Source organism: Pseudophryne corroboree (assembly GCF_028390025.1).
Source record: "Pseudophryne corroboree isolate aPseCor3 chromosome 3 unlocalized genomic scaffold, aPseCor3.hap2 SUPER_3_unloc_2, whole genome shotgun sequence".
Classification (NCBI taxonomy): domain Eukaryota; kingdom Metazoa; phylum Chordata; class Amphibia; order Anura; family Myobatrachidae; genus Pseudophryne; species Pseudophryne corroboree.
The window spans coordinates 2,872,218-2,887,073 of NW_026967508.1; the positions used below are offsets into that span (position 1 = coordinate 2,872,218).

A 14,856-nucleotide genomic window follows, 5' to 3' on the forward strand; every position below is an offset into this window, starting at 1 on the left:
CAGCCGGCATACCGACACTTATTCTCCCTCGTGGGGGTCCACAACCTCCCTGGAGGGAGAATAAATAGCATGGCGAAAGTAGCGAGCCCGCAAGGGGCTCATTTGCGCTCGCCACGCTGTCGGTATGCCGGCGGTCGGGCTCCCGGCGCCGGTATGCTGGTCGCCGGGAGCCTGGCCGCCGGCATACCATACCACACCCACATTATTAGTATGAGGTATTGGGGTGCAGTAATTTGATATAATGGCAGCAGGGGAGTATCAGGCTGTGTATGAGAGTATAACATGCTGCATCTCCCCTCCCTGTATTACATCTGTGTAAGGTAGAGAAACGCTGCAGTGTGAATGAAAGTCACATGGTCTGGTCACATGGCCTGTGATGTCAACGAATTACATCTAGGAAATGGAACTAGTGGTTGTGTCTATGTTACCTTCGTGCTAAGGACTGGGAAAGGTCCTCTCCACGAAGGTAAACTAGACGCTACCCTTCGCTCTGGCTGAACACATCACTCACCGGAGCTTGTGTGTAACATTTATCGTGTGTCTTTAATACATCTTGTGGCCTGTGCATAGAAGGTAAGACACGTTGGTTTTATATGGTTGATGGTTTGAATGATGTTTAGTGTTAGTACAATAAAGATGAAGCAGACTTTAGCGTCCTGATACTAAACTACAGAGGGAGCAGCCTTCTCTACCACATGTGATCATGTAGTGTAATAATGGGACATCACAGTCTGCTGAAATCTCTATTATAATAACCTGGCACAAGCCTGCTCCCCGTGTGGTATTGGGACACTAAAGCCTGCTCCCCCTGTAGTACAGTATCAGGACACTAAAGCTTGCTTCCCCTGTAGTACAGCATCAGGACACTAAAGCCTGGTCCCCCTGTAGTACAGCATCAGGACACTAAAGTCTGCTTCCCCTGTAGTATATTATAGGGACACTAAAGCCTGCTCCCCTGTAGTATGGTATCGGAATGCTAATGCCTGCTCACCCTGTAATATAGTATTAGGAAACTAAAGCTTGCTCCCCCTGTAGTATGGTATCGGAATGCTAAAGCCTGCTCCCCCTGTAATATAGTATTAGGAAACTAAAGCCCTGCTCTCCCTGTAGAATAGTATCAAGACAGTAAATCCTGCTTACCCTGTAATATAGTATTAGGACACTAAAGTCTGCTCTCACTGTAGTATAGTATCAGGACACTAAAGCCTGTACCCCCTGTAGTATAGTATTTGTACACTAAAGCCTGCTCCTCCTGTAGTATATTATAGGTAAGTGGTTGCGGGGTGCTGTGGGTGGGGGAGGGAGTCCTGAGCCACCTTGGGTGGGGGAGGGGCAGAGGGGACGCGGATGGGTTAGGGGTCCAGAGGTGCTGCGGGTGCAGAGGAGGCACGGCTGGGGGAGGGGGTATGCAGATGCTGCTGGTGGGGGAGGGGTGGGTGCTGGGGGACCGTGGATGAAGGAGGGGGTCTTGAGGTGCTGTCTGTGGGGGAGGTGCGGATGCATTTGGGGGGAGGGGCAGGGTGGGTTGGGTTTGGGGTAGGGGTTCCAGAGGTGCTGCGGGTGGGGGAGGGGTGGTTGTGGGTTGTCGTGGTTGGAATCTGTAGATGCTGTGGGTGAGGGAGGGTGGCTGTGGGTGGGCCACGGATGGGGGCAGGAGGTGCTGTGGTGGGGTGGCTGAAGAGGGGGTGCTGCGGATGTGCGAGGTGGTCGGGAAGTGTTGTGGGTGGGAGAGGGGCAGAGATGTGGGGGCCATAGATGGGGGATGGGTTCCGGAGGCCGTGGGGAAGGGGCAGGTACACGGCTGCTGCGAATGGTGGAGGGGGTTACGGAGGCGCTGCGGATGGGGAAGGGGCGGGTGCGGGGGTGCTGCGAGTGGGGTAGGGGGTCAGGAGGTGCAGTGGGTGGAGGAGGAGCAGGGTTGACGCAGGTGGGGTAATGGCAGATACGGGGGTGCCGCGGATGGGGGATGGAATCCATAGGTGTTGCGGGTGGTGGGTGATGGGGTGCCACAGTTTTGGTAGGGGGTCCGGAGGTGCCACGGGTTGGGTAGGGGCGGGTGCGGGGGTGCCGCGGGTGGAGGTCCGATGTCGCTGCTGGTGGGGTAGAGGTGGTCGCTGCGGGAGAGGGGCGGGTGCTGGAGCAAAGTGGTTGAGGGAGGGGCAGACGCGTCGTGGGTGGGGGAGAGGCGGGTGTATCAACTACTCACCAGAAAGTAAAAGGATCATGGCCTGCATCCAGCCACCTCTCCTATATATTTGGACAGATCTGTGACTCTGACTCCGCCCAACGTTGTGAGTCCGCACAGCGTTAGGAAATGAATCACAGATCTGGGCTAATATATAGGAGATAATTATATAATGGTGCATAGCCCTTCTCCCTCACTGTCCTGTGCTTCCATATACACAGTCACATTGCTGTTCTTTTCAGGAGGACTCTGTTGTTGCTGGACTGGTTATAATATTCTCTATTCTTTCTATGCAATCAGATTTACAGTATGTAAACTAAATTTCTCTTACGTCCTAGAGGATACTGGGGTCCACATTAGTACCATGGGGGTATAGACGGGTCCACCAGGAGCCATTGGCACTTTTAGAGTTTGAGAGTGTGTGCTGGCTCCTCCTTCTATGCCCCTCCTACCAGACTCAGTTTAGAAAATGTGCCCAGAGGAGCCGGTCACAGCTAGGGGGAGCTCTACAGAGTTTCTCTAGTAAAGTTTATTATAGAGTTCATTATTTTACAGGAGGCTGCTGGCAACAGCCTCCCTGCTTCGTGGGACTAAGGGGGGAGTAGTGTCCGCCCTGCGGGGTCTGAGCCACTATCTCCGCTGACAAGACACTGAGCTCCTGAGGGGATAGATTGTTCCCCGCCACAGGGGATCGCTCACCCCAGCAGCATGCCGCCACCCCCTTGTAGAGCTGAAGATCAGTGGCGAGTGAGTCACCGACCCCCTAACAAGGGGGGGGGGCCGGTGTGAAGTAGGGTAGGAGCGCAGTTTTAACTGCACTCCAGAGGCTCAGCGGTACATAGTGCGGTGCTGTGAGGGGCGCCCTGAGCCAGCGTCTACACCCTACACTGGTCACACAACCTGATCTCAGCCAGCATAAATCCTCAGGCCAGTATAATCCTAAAAAGAGTGGGAAGACAGCGCCATTTTGGGGGCGGAGCTTCTCCTCGGAGCGGGCCCAGCAGCGATCAGCGCCATTTTCCTGCCTGCACAGCACTGTCCAGGAAGAGCAAGTCCCTTCAAAGCAACTCCAGCTATCTCTCACGGTACCAGGGGGTTGTGGAAGGGGGGCGGAGGCTGCAATACGACTGTGTAACCTATTAAGGTGCACAGTCAGCGCTGATAGGGGGTCTCCCTTTATAATAAAAGCGCTGTATGTGGGTTGGCTCCAATTTCTGTGTCTCTCTTGCCATTCTTGGGGGTGAAACTCTGTCTGTCCTCCCCTGTATGTGTGTGGAGTGTCTGTGGTCTCCATTAAGCAATGCCCAGGGACTCTGGGGGTAATTCCAAGTTGATCGCAGCAGGATTTTTGTTAGCAGTTGGGCAAAACCATGTGCACTGCAGGGGAGGCAGATGTAACATGTGCAGAGAGAGTTAGATTTGGGTGTGGTGTGTTCAATCTACAATCTAATTTGCAGTGTAAAAATAAAGCAGCGAGTATTTACCCTGCACAGAAATAAAATAACCCACCCACATCTAACTCTTTCTGCACGTTATACCTGCCTCCCCTGCAGTGCACATGGTTTTGCCTAACTGCTAAAAAATTTCCTGCTGCGATCAACTTGGAATTACCCCCTCTGTGTCATATGCAACAGAGGATATGTCCTCTCAGGATGATCCTATTCCATGTAATCAGGATTGCACTGGTTTAGCACAGATTCCAGCAAGGGAGCCTGAGTGGTTATCTATCAAATCTATGATTTCTCAGATTTCAAATAGGGTTGCACAAAATGAATCTGCAACTCAGTCTGCAACTCAATCTAAAGCGCATCCCAGCATTCACAGCGGCGGAGGACAGCCTATGGTGAAGGAGAGGGACATCAGCAGCAGCGCCTCCACCAATTGCAGTGCGCTGCTGCGGCTCCCTCCTCCACCTATAATATCAGCATAAACAAAAGCGGCCATATTGGTTGATTTGATTGGAGCTAAAGCATGTCAATCAAATCTAACTCTTAGGATTGGTTACTTGGATTTTTTTATTCCCCGCTGGAGCTGTGGGATTGAGGCTCCCGTGAACAAGCCCAGCGGTGAAACGTACGTCGGGACTGACGTCATTACGGCTACGCCCCCTTCCGGACCGGGCGGCCGTTTCATCACGGTGTTTGAAGATAACGTGGAGATTCAGGAGGATGCCGCGTATTCACAGCGCCACTGATTTATCTGAACAGCGCATACACATGCGGGACTGGTAACTTTTACCCTCCATAGCGGCACTCTGTCATCACTTCTCCCTTCTTTCTTCCGCACAGATGTTTAGAGGGAATATAATAAGGGGTTCACATTGTATTAACATTGTAATCATGTGTGCACATTTTGTTGCTACTGCCGTCTATTTCGACCTGGATCAATGTTTATCCCTTTTTTTTCCCCATATTTAGATATTTTTATATATACTTATTTTCGCACATGTACTTTTCAGTTTGCTCATATATCCATCACATTTAAATGTATATTATCAGCTGTCTATCTATTAATTCAATGACATTTTTGCATCCAAAGATATTTATATAAAAAAAATCTCTTGTTGCTTCAATAGTTACAACAGTGTAACAACTAAAAATGTATTCTCTGCTGGTCCTCACTTAAATGTATCACAGGTTAATACTCAATTAACCAATAATATGTATCAGATGAGATGGGGACAGAATCTCACAGGAGCGTAATAATGAAGCTTTTGGCTCCTGGTGACTCCAAATTGACATCTTCTATTTCAGGTTAATATATAATTAACCATTATTGTGCAATAGATAAGATAGGCATGGTATTCCTCTTTTCCTTATATGCTGACCTTGATTGATACAGGGTTTAATTATTGACAGCATGATAGGTGGTTCATATCATGCCTTTCTGAAACTTGCACATAATATGTCAAACTTATAACCGTCTCCTGCTACTCTGCTGTTTAGATACTTTTTTCAGATGTGACGCGATAGAGATACAGTAGTGAAAAATTTAGCAGTGGGACATTCACTACCCATTGCTACAGTTGTCTCTTTTAGGCGCTGTGTAACAATCGGGTTTCGTACGGTATGCCGGTGCCGGGAGCCCGACTACCGGCATACCGACAGCGTGGCGAGCGCAAAGGAGCCCCTTGCGCGCCACACTATTTTATTCTCCCTCCAGGGGGGTCGCGGACTCCCACGAGGGAGAATAGTTGTCAGTATGCCGGGTGTCGGGATTCCGGCGCCGGTATCCCGACATTCGGCATACAGAAGACCACCCGTAACAATCTTATAGCAGCAAGATATCTACCAATACAATGGTATATTTTTCTTTCTGCCTAATAATCATCTATTCCATGATGCAATATTTACACAGCTGTGAGTAAATCATTAATGTTTTGATATGGATGCCTCTAAGCTCAACTATTTTTCCTAGGGATGATACATTATATATGTGATAATTTGGGTGGTTTTGATACTAGAATAATGGTCTTGATGTGGATTTCAGCGATCTGACTGAGAGTTTTACTCCCATACATTTTGATCACTTGGATGTTTTCTGATATTGGATCACTAATCTCAATGTGGCTCCCAGCGATTTGAGAGATTTTCTCCTATATATTTGATTAGTATCTGTTATTATTTACTGTTCATATCCACAAATTGTATGTTGGACCTAATCTGTGGCATGCTAAAAAATTTATAGTATTCACTTTATGCCAGTGTCAGCTCATACATTTATGTATACACAATCTTGGCACTTCACACATATTGTGTCACGATCCGGGTATCTGGACGCTATTACCTGCCGTTTAGGTGCGTTCCAAGTTCGGATCTCATCTGTGTCAACACTCTGCACATCCCTCTTGTCATTCTGAGTCACTACCACAGCGGCGCCATGTTTGAATCCAACATGGCGTCTCCCGTCCTCCGCGGCCGTCGTTCCTGTGTTATTGCTGCAGGTTCTCAGAATCGTGTATCATGCCTGCCGCGGCCTCTGCTGCCCTCCAAGTGTCTCAGCATATAACTGTCATCTGGCGTCTCCTGTCCTCCGCGGCCGGCGCCGCCAATATCACTATGTTTGCACATTTCATTTCAAACCAGTTTTCCCTCCAGGTTCCAGCATGGGCGCAGCCATGTTGGATTTGATCACCTGCTCCAATTTCTCCAATCCACCGTCTCTGGAATCTGCATAATTGCCCAGCCAATGCCTGCATAGCAGCAGGTATAAGTATCCTGTGTCTGGGCCAGATAGATGTCAGTGCTTTGAATGTCATACCTTGTTCCAGTCTCTCTCTCCTGTGGCTTGTTTCTCGAGGTTCCAGTTCCTGTCTCCAGCATCCACAAAGAGACCCACACCTGCTTTCCATCCTGCGGTGCAGCCTGACTCTACAGTCCTCCGTGGCTGTCCAGTTTCCAGCTATCTACTATCTGCTTCCAGCAGCCAGCTTTCAACAGATTCCAGCTTCTACCAAACACCGGTGCTGATCCAGCGGATCCTATCTTACCAGCAGTATCCACTACCACCGGTAATCATCTATCAGCTATTCTGTTTCTACGCTCCCTAGCATCTCACATCATCCACACTGTGTTTCATCACCTGGCTGGTTCCATCCAGCTTCCACTCCGTGACTTTAGTACCTGGCTGATTCCATTCAGCATCCACTCTGTGTTTCATCACCTGGCTGATTCCACTCAGCATCCACTCCGTGTCTTACCACCTGGCTAGTTCCATCCAGCTGACACAGCAGCTTACTCAAGTTACCAGATTCACCTGTTACAACTACTGGCATGTTCCTCGGCTATCTCCACTACTACAACCAGACCTGGTAAGGTTTTTCCATCAAAGGACTTTTACATCTGTTCTATACCTACCAGTACTCTGTGATACCTTCTAAGGTTACGTGTTCCAGAAACTGTGTTATTTGCCACTGTCAATTGCTAAACCTTAAATGCTGCTTGTTATCACACGGAGTCTGTTAATAAACTTTTATTTTGAATTTTAACCTGGTTGTCATGGTCACACCTTTGGGTAATCATTCTGCACTTACATGTCCAGGGGTCTGATTAAACCTCCCAAGTTTAATTACATCTCAGCCCCTACAACTGAGGCTTCCTCCCGTCAGCCTAAACCCTCAGTTGTGACATAATGGAGCATGCGGGTTATCCGCATTTGAGTATTTCATCTTAATAACACACAATTCTTTTAATAATCAGTTCACCTGTATCAGACTATCACTATTCTATCACTTTCTCTCTCATCTGGCTGACAGAGGCTTAGCTCCTTTCAGCGTACATTTTGCTGTTACAACACAAAGCAGAAGTGCTTATCTTCCTATAAATCTGAGAAAGGAGCAGCACTATCAATATTTTTATTCTCAGTGGTCTATATTTTACTATCCTGTCTGATTTTTCCAACACTCTCTCATCTGGAAGAGCCCAGGGTCCAATAATCCACCCTTTTGGCCCAGGCCCAGTACAGACAGCAGAAGTGGGTTCTCTCTTCCTTCTTCTATCATCCTCAATAACTGCCCACGGTTACATTATCCTTCACCTGCCCGATCCTGATTAATCTCGGAAGCAGATTGGACAGACCTGGTCAGTACTTGGATGGGAGACCAGCAAGGAATACTTGGTACTGTGGGCATCATTTGGATAGTCACTTTATTTACCCCTATTTGGATTATAGGTTGAACATAGAGTGCTTTTGACATAGCATCCTGATTATATTTTCACCATCTTTTATCTTGAGTTCATAAACATTGGTAAATTCCAGATTTTAAAATTTAGACTATGTAGTTGTTATTTTAACATATGGACAGAATAAATGTTAAGTTTTAGATCATTCACCAGTACACTGTTTACTTCAAATTCGTAATTTGTTCATACTTATAATAATTTATTTTGAAGAGTATTTCCAAAAATAATTATTTTTTTGTCTTTTCTCTCCACATTTACACTTGTAGTTGATCTACAAACATTTTTTTGGGAGCACCACCAATAATTATAGTGTTGCAAAATTGTTTAAAACAACACTGTCTATATTGGTTTAATAAATTTGGTTATAATATACCCATATGTTGTGTAATTTGGTGCGGAACTTACAACCTTTGATATAGACGGGTCCATCGGGAGCCATTGGCACTTTAAGAGTGTGGTCTAGACCGTTCCCCACCACAGGGGATCACTCACCCCGACAGCATCCCGCCACCCACTTTCAGAGCTGAAGATCAGTGGCGAGTGAGTCACCGACCCCCCTAAAAGGAAGAAGGGGCGGTGTGAAGATGGCGGCATCAGGGTAGGAGCGCAGTATTAACTGCACTCCGGAGGCTCAGCGGTACATAGTGCGGTGCTGTGAGGGGCGCCCTGAGCCAGCGTCTACACCCTACACTGGTCACACAGCCTGTCGGGGTCCCGGGATCTCAGCCAGCATAAATCCTCAGGCCAGTATAATCCTGGGAAGAGCAGGGGGCAGAGCTTCTCCTCAGAGGGGACCCAGCAGCGTTCCGCGCCATTTTCCTGCCTGCACAGCACTGTCCAGGAAGAGCAAGTCCCTCCAAAGCAACTCCAGCTATCTCTCACGGTACCAGGGGGTTGTGGAAGGGGGGCGGAGGCTGCAATACGACTGTGTAATCTATTAAGGTGCACAGTCAGTGCTGATAGGGGGTCTCCCTTTATAGTAAAAGCGCTGTGTGTGGGTTGGTTCCAATCTCTATGTCTCTCTTGCCATTCTTGGGGGTGAAACTTGTCTGTCCTCCCCTGTGTGTGTGTGTGGAGTGTCTGTGGTCTCCATTAAGCAATGTCCAGGGAATCTGTGTCATATGCTGCAGAGGATGATCCCATTCCATGTAATCAGGATTGCACTGGTTTAGCACAGATTCCAGCAAGGGAGCCTGAGTGGTTATCCTTTATCAAATTTGCGATTTCTCAGATCTCAAATAGGGTTGCACAAAATGAATCTGCAACTCGGGCTTTACAGATCTCTATGGCAGTCTGGCCCAGTTTTGGTACATCAGGGCTTCCCGCTGTATATTAACATAAATGTGCTCTTGCTCAGATCATGCAGGATGATACAGATACCGATTCTGATACTATAGACTGTTAGACAGTGACGGGGATGTGTTGCGGGGGGCAGCATCTCTTGCCAAAGGGGTGCAGTTGATGATAGAGGCTATTAGGGATGTGTTGAATATTGCTGATACAAAACCCGAGCAGGTTGAGGAGGCTTACTTCACTGAAAATAAGGAAGCCACGCTAACCTTCCCTGCGTCAAAGGAATGAAATGCTATTTTTGAAAAGGCTTGGGAAAACCCGGATTAAAAATTCCAGATACCTAAAAGGGTTCTGGTAGAATTTCCTTTCCTGGTAGAGGATAGGAAAAAATGGGAAAACCCGCCTATTGTATCCAGACTTTCAAAAAAGGTGGTTTTACCTGTTCCAGGATCTACCACCGTGAAAGAGCCGGCTGAACGTAAAATTGATAATACGCTCAAATCCATGTACACGGCTTCTGGGGCTATACTACGTCCCACTATTGCCAGTGCTTGGATTGCCAAAGTTATAGTAAAGCGGTCAGGCACGTTACTTGAGGACTTGGAAAAATGTGATGTTGAATTGTTTTTACGTAATATTCAGGATTCGGCAGGATTTCTGGTAGAATCCATGGAAGACCTGGGTTCTATGGCTGCGGGAATTTCTTCCATGTCAGTATCAGCTCGTCGAGGACTGTGGTTGCGCCAGTGGTCTGCCAGTGCGGAATCCAGGAGAAGTGTGAATACTCTATCCTACACAGGTCAGGCGGAAGCGTTAGATGCGTGGATCTCTACGGCTGGTAAGTCACCTTTTCTTCCCTCAGCTACACCTGCTCTGAAGAAATCCTTTTCTTCAGTTACATCACAGCCCTTTCGGTCTACCAAGCCCAGAAAGGCCAAGACGTCCAACACCTTCTTTCGGGGAGGTCGGCCCAAGACCAAGAAACCTGCGACTGCAGGTTCCCAGGAACAGAAACCTGCTTCAGGTACACCAAAGTCCTCTGCATGATGGTGGACTGCACGCCCCGGAGGTGGGGCCGGTGGGAGCGAGATTCAGACATTTCAGTCATGTCTGGGTGTCATCTGGCCTGGATCCCTGGATGCAAGATATTGTGTCCTAGGGGTACAGGCTGGAATTTCTAAATCTCCAAGGAGAAGCTGTTACGGTCCATAGCACTCACGACCCAGCTCAGGGAACATGGTTGGATCCTGAATCTTCCAAAATCAAATTTTGAACCAACCAGGAGGTTGTCCTTTCTGGGAATGATCCTCGACACAGAGGTGCAGAGGGTGTTTCTCCCAGAGGAAAAGGCGTTGGTGATTCAAACGATGGTCCGGGATGTCCGGAAGCCAGCCCGGGTGTCGGTTCATCAGTGCATTCACCTTCTGGGAAAGATGGTGGCCTCTTATGAGGCTCTACAATACGGGATATTTCACGCTTGGTCCTTCCAACTGGATCTCCTGGACAAGTGGTCGGGATCCCATCTACACATGCACCAGAGAATACGTCTGTCGCCAAAAGCCAGTATTTCACTCCTCTGATGGCTGCAATTACCTCAACTTCTGGAGGGCCACAGGTACGGGATTCAGGACTGGATCCTTCTAGCCACGGATGCAAGTCTCCAGGGCTGGGGCGCAGTCACTCAAGGGGTAACCTTCCAAGGAAGGTGGTCAAGTCTGGAAGCCGGCCTGCTGATAAACATTCTGGAACTAAGAGCCATCTACAACGGTCTTCTCCAAGCAGCCCATCTTCTGAGAAATTGGGCCATTCAAGTGCAGTCAGACAATGTGACAATAGCGGCTTACATAAACCGACAGGGCGGAACAAAGAGCAGAGCTGCAATGGCGGAGGTAACAAGAATAATCCTCTGGGCAGAAAAGCACGCGTTGGCGCTGTCAGCAATCGTCATTCCGGGAGTAGACAACTGGGAAGCGGACTTCCTCAGCAGACACGCTCTCCGTCCAGGGGAGTGGGGTCTCCATCCGTAGGTGTTCAAGGAGGTAACAGATCTTTGGGACGTACCCCAGATCGACATGATGGCCTCTCGTCTCAACAAGAAGCTTCGGCGGTATTGTTCCAGGTCGAAGGACCCGCAAGCAGTGGCGGAGGACGCCCTAGTGACTCCGTGGGTGTTCCAGTCGGTGTACGTGTTTCCTCCACTTCCACTCATCCCAAGAGTTCTAAAACACATAAGGAGAACAAAGGTTCACGCGATCCTCATTGCTTCCGACTGGTCAAGAAGGGCTTGGTACGCGGATCTTCTGGATCTACTGCAAGAAGAGCCGAGGCCTCTTCCTCTTCAGGAGGACCTGCTGCAGCAGGGGCCGTTCGCCTATCAGGACTTACCGCGGCTACGTTTGACGGCATGGAGGTTGAACGCCTGATACTAGCTCAAAAGGGCATTCCGAACAAGGTTATTCCTACCGTGATGCAGGCTAGGAAAGGAGTAACGTCTAAACATTACCATCGAATTTGGAAGAAATATGTATCGGTGTGAGTCCAAGAAATTTCCTGTGGTGGAGGTTCAACTTGGACTGTTTTTCCTCTTCCTACAAGCCGGTGTGGATATGGGCCTGAGGTTGGAATCTGTGAAGGTCCAGATTTCGGCCCTATCCGTTTTCTTCCTGAAACAATTGGCTGCCCTCCCTGAGGTTCAGACCTTTTTGAAAGGAGTTCTGCACATCCAACCTCCCTTTGCACTGCCTACGGTGCCTTGGGACCTTAACTTGGTGTTACAGTTCCTCCAATCGGACTGGTTCGAGCCTCTACATGAGGTTGAGGTTAAATTTCTTACGTGGAAGGCTGTCACGTTGTTGGCCTTAGCTTCTGCTAGACATGTGTCAGAGTTGTGGGCTTTGTCTTGTAAAAGCCCATACTTGATCTTCCACGAAGATGGGGCTGAACTCCGGAAACGTCAGCAGTTTCTTCCGAAGGTTGTGTCGGCATTTCATATCAACCAACCTATTGTGGTGCCAGTGGCTACTGACTCCTCAATTTCATCAAAGTCCTTAGATGTTGTAAGGGCTCTGAAAATCTATGTTGGGAGGACTGCTCGTCACAGAAAATCGGACTCTCTGTAACATAGTAACATAGTATCTAAGGTTGAAAAAAGACAATTTGTCCATCGAGTTCAATCTATTTGTGGTCTCCTATGTAGGATTATTTGGTATAAAATTTTGACCGATGCTGATGTCTACCGTTACGTTTTATCCCTCTTTTTTTATAATAACTATAGTGCGTGACTCTGCATCACAACCCTGGATATCCTTATCCATTAGGAATTTATCTAACCCATTCTTAAAGGTGTTGACAGATTCCGCCATTACAACTCCCTCAGGCAGTGAATTCCAAACACGTATCGTCCTTACCGTGAAAAAGCCTTTACGCTGTATTGTGCGGAATCTCCTCTAATCTGAGTGAGTGTCCACGAGTTCTCTGTGTTGATCTAACTAAAAACAGGTCCTGCGCAAGATCTGTGTATTGTCCCCTATATATTTGTAGATGTTGATCATGTCCCCTCTTAGTCTCCTCTTTTCTAATGTAAACATGCCTTTCCTCGTATTCCAGCGTCTCCCTCCCCTTAATTAGTTTGGTCGGCCGCCTCTGAACCTTTTCTAGCTCCAGGATATCCTTTTTGTAGTAAGGTGCCCAGAATTGTACACAGTATTCAAGGTGTGGCCTCACTAGTGATTTATATAACGGGAGTATAACACACTCGTCCCTAGCATTAATTTCCCATTTTAATCATGCAAATATCTTATTAGCCTTCTTTGCTGCAATCCTACTTTGGGTACTACTGCTTAGTTTGCTATCTATGAGGACACCTAAGTCCTTTTCAAGTTGTCCTGTATGATCCCAAGAAAATTGGGTGTCCTGCTTCTAAGCAGACAATCTCTCGCTAGATCAGGTTCACTATCCAGCATGCGTATTCTACGGCAGGCTTGCCGTGTCCTACGTCTGCGAAGGCTCACTCTACTCGTAAGGTGGGGTCTTCCTGGGCGGCTTCCCGGGGTGTTTCTGCGTTATAACTTTGCCTAGCTGCAACTTGGTCTAGGTCGAACACTTTTGCAAAGTTCTACAAGTTCGATACTTTGGCCTCTGATGATCTGAAGTTCAGTCAATCAGTTCTGCAGGAGCCTCCGCGCTCTCCCTCCCGTTCTGGGAGCTTTGGTACATCCCCATGGTACTAATATGGACCCCAGCATCCTCTAGGACGTAAGAGAAAATAGGATTTCTGCTGCGGGGTACACTGGGCTTCACAAGGATGGACAATGGGGTGTACAGTAGGATCTTGATCTGAGGCACCAACAGGCTCAAAGCTTTGACTGTTCCCAGAATGCACAGCGCCGCCTCTCTGCACAGGAGCTCAGTTTTGTAGTTGGTGCTGCAGTAAGCAGACAACTAACAGAGGGGCTGCTCCAGACAGCCCTAAGCAGAGCTTTTTTTGAAGCAAAAAGTGAAGACTACAAGGGTAGCAGCAGTGTGTAAATGTCAGAAGACATTCACTGCTGCAGCTCCAGCTCTCCCCAGCGGCGCTGTACACTCCCGAGCCCTGGTTGCCGGGTAACTACAGCAGGAGGCTCCGGTTTTCTTCACGTCAGGCACACACGACGGGGGCTCTCCGGGATCGCGTGGCCGTGCTTCGGGAGGTGGTAAGTGGGCTTGCGAGACCCGGTCTTTATCGCGATCCAACGCGGTCAGTGGGAGGCGGGCTACGCGTGCTGACGGTGGACACTGTGGCAGTACAGGCGATCCCACTAGATCACCAGGGCATGGGTGCAGGTCAGGTTTTCTCTCTAAACCATTTCAGTAGCCCACAGTACCCGGTGGTTTTGCCAGCAGGGGGATAAGGCTTAGACCTGAAGCCCCTCCCCCAGCCCCAGGGCGCCATTTCCCGCAAATGTTCCCGCCATGGAGCTGCATATCTGTCTCTCCCTCACTCCCTGGCAGTGTCTGGGCGCCATTATCCCTCAGCTCACTGTTCCTGGGACTGCTTAGGCAAATCCTCCTGTGTAAAGCCGCCTGGTTGTCAGCGCTGTGACTTTACAAGACACTTAAGTATTCTACCTGCCTTTTTAGACAGTGCTAGTTAAGAAAGAGTGCATTTAGTCAGGGTTTTCTAGTACAATTACCCTGTGATATACATCCAGTTCTTACTGTGCAGTGTTATATCTATTGACTACATAGCTATATAAGCTAGTCCAGTGCAGTATTATTGTTAGTAATAACCTCTGCATTGTACAGACTGTGACTATTTGTGTGTGCATTAGCTCGCTGAGTGGTGTCCATTTCGTGTCTTTCACTCAACTTGCTATCCCTATATTCTATAACCTGAGGGGGCTTGGTGCGTCAGGTTTTATATTTATATAGGATTTTCACAGATATACTTGAATACGTATTTTTCTCTGTGATTTAGTCACCATATCTCTCCTTTATCTCTGCTAGTGCTGACTACACTGCGCAGGGGTTTGGGTAAGAGGTATTGTGCTGCTGCCAATTGTACTGTGTTACCTGATACTGCAATTTATATCATGTCTGCTTCTGAGGGTAACATTTCTGGGGCTGAATGCACTGCCGGTGTTGCTGAAGCCACAGATCCCTATATGGAGAATATAGCAGCTGTGGGCTCTGGTTCAGGGGGCTCCTTGCCCCCCAGTG

The 14,856-nt window shown here is 48.4% G+C and overlaps 1 protein-coding gene across 1 annotated transcript in view; it reads left to right on the forward strand.

Annotated features, from left to right (window-relative positions):
- Positions 1–406: 406 nt before the first annotated feature.
- The window catches only part of LOC134983609 (gastrula zinc finger protein XlCGF26.1-like), a 139,428-nt gene continuing 124,978 nt past the window's right edge, over positions 407–14,856 (forward strand). The window contains exon 1 of the mRNA XM_063949281.1: positions 407–573. The gene's annotated coding sequence lies outside the window, so the exon portion shown is untranslated. The remainder of the gene's footprint in view (positions 574–14,856) is intronic.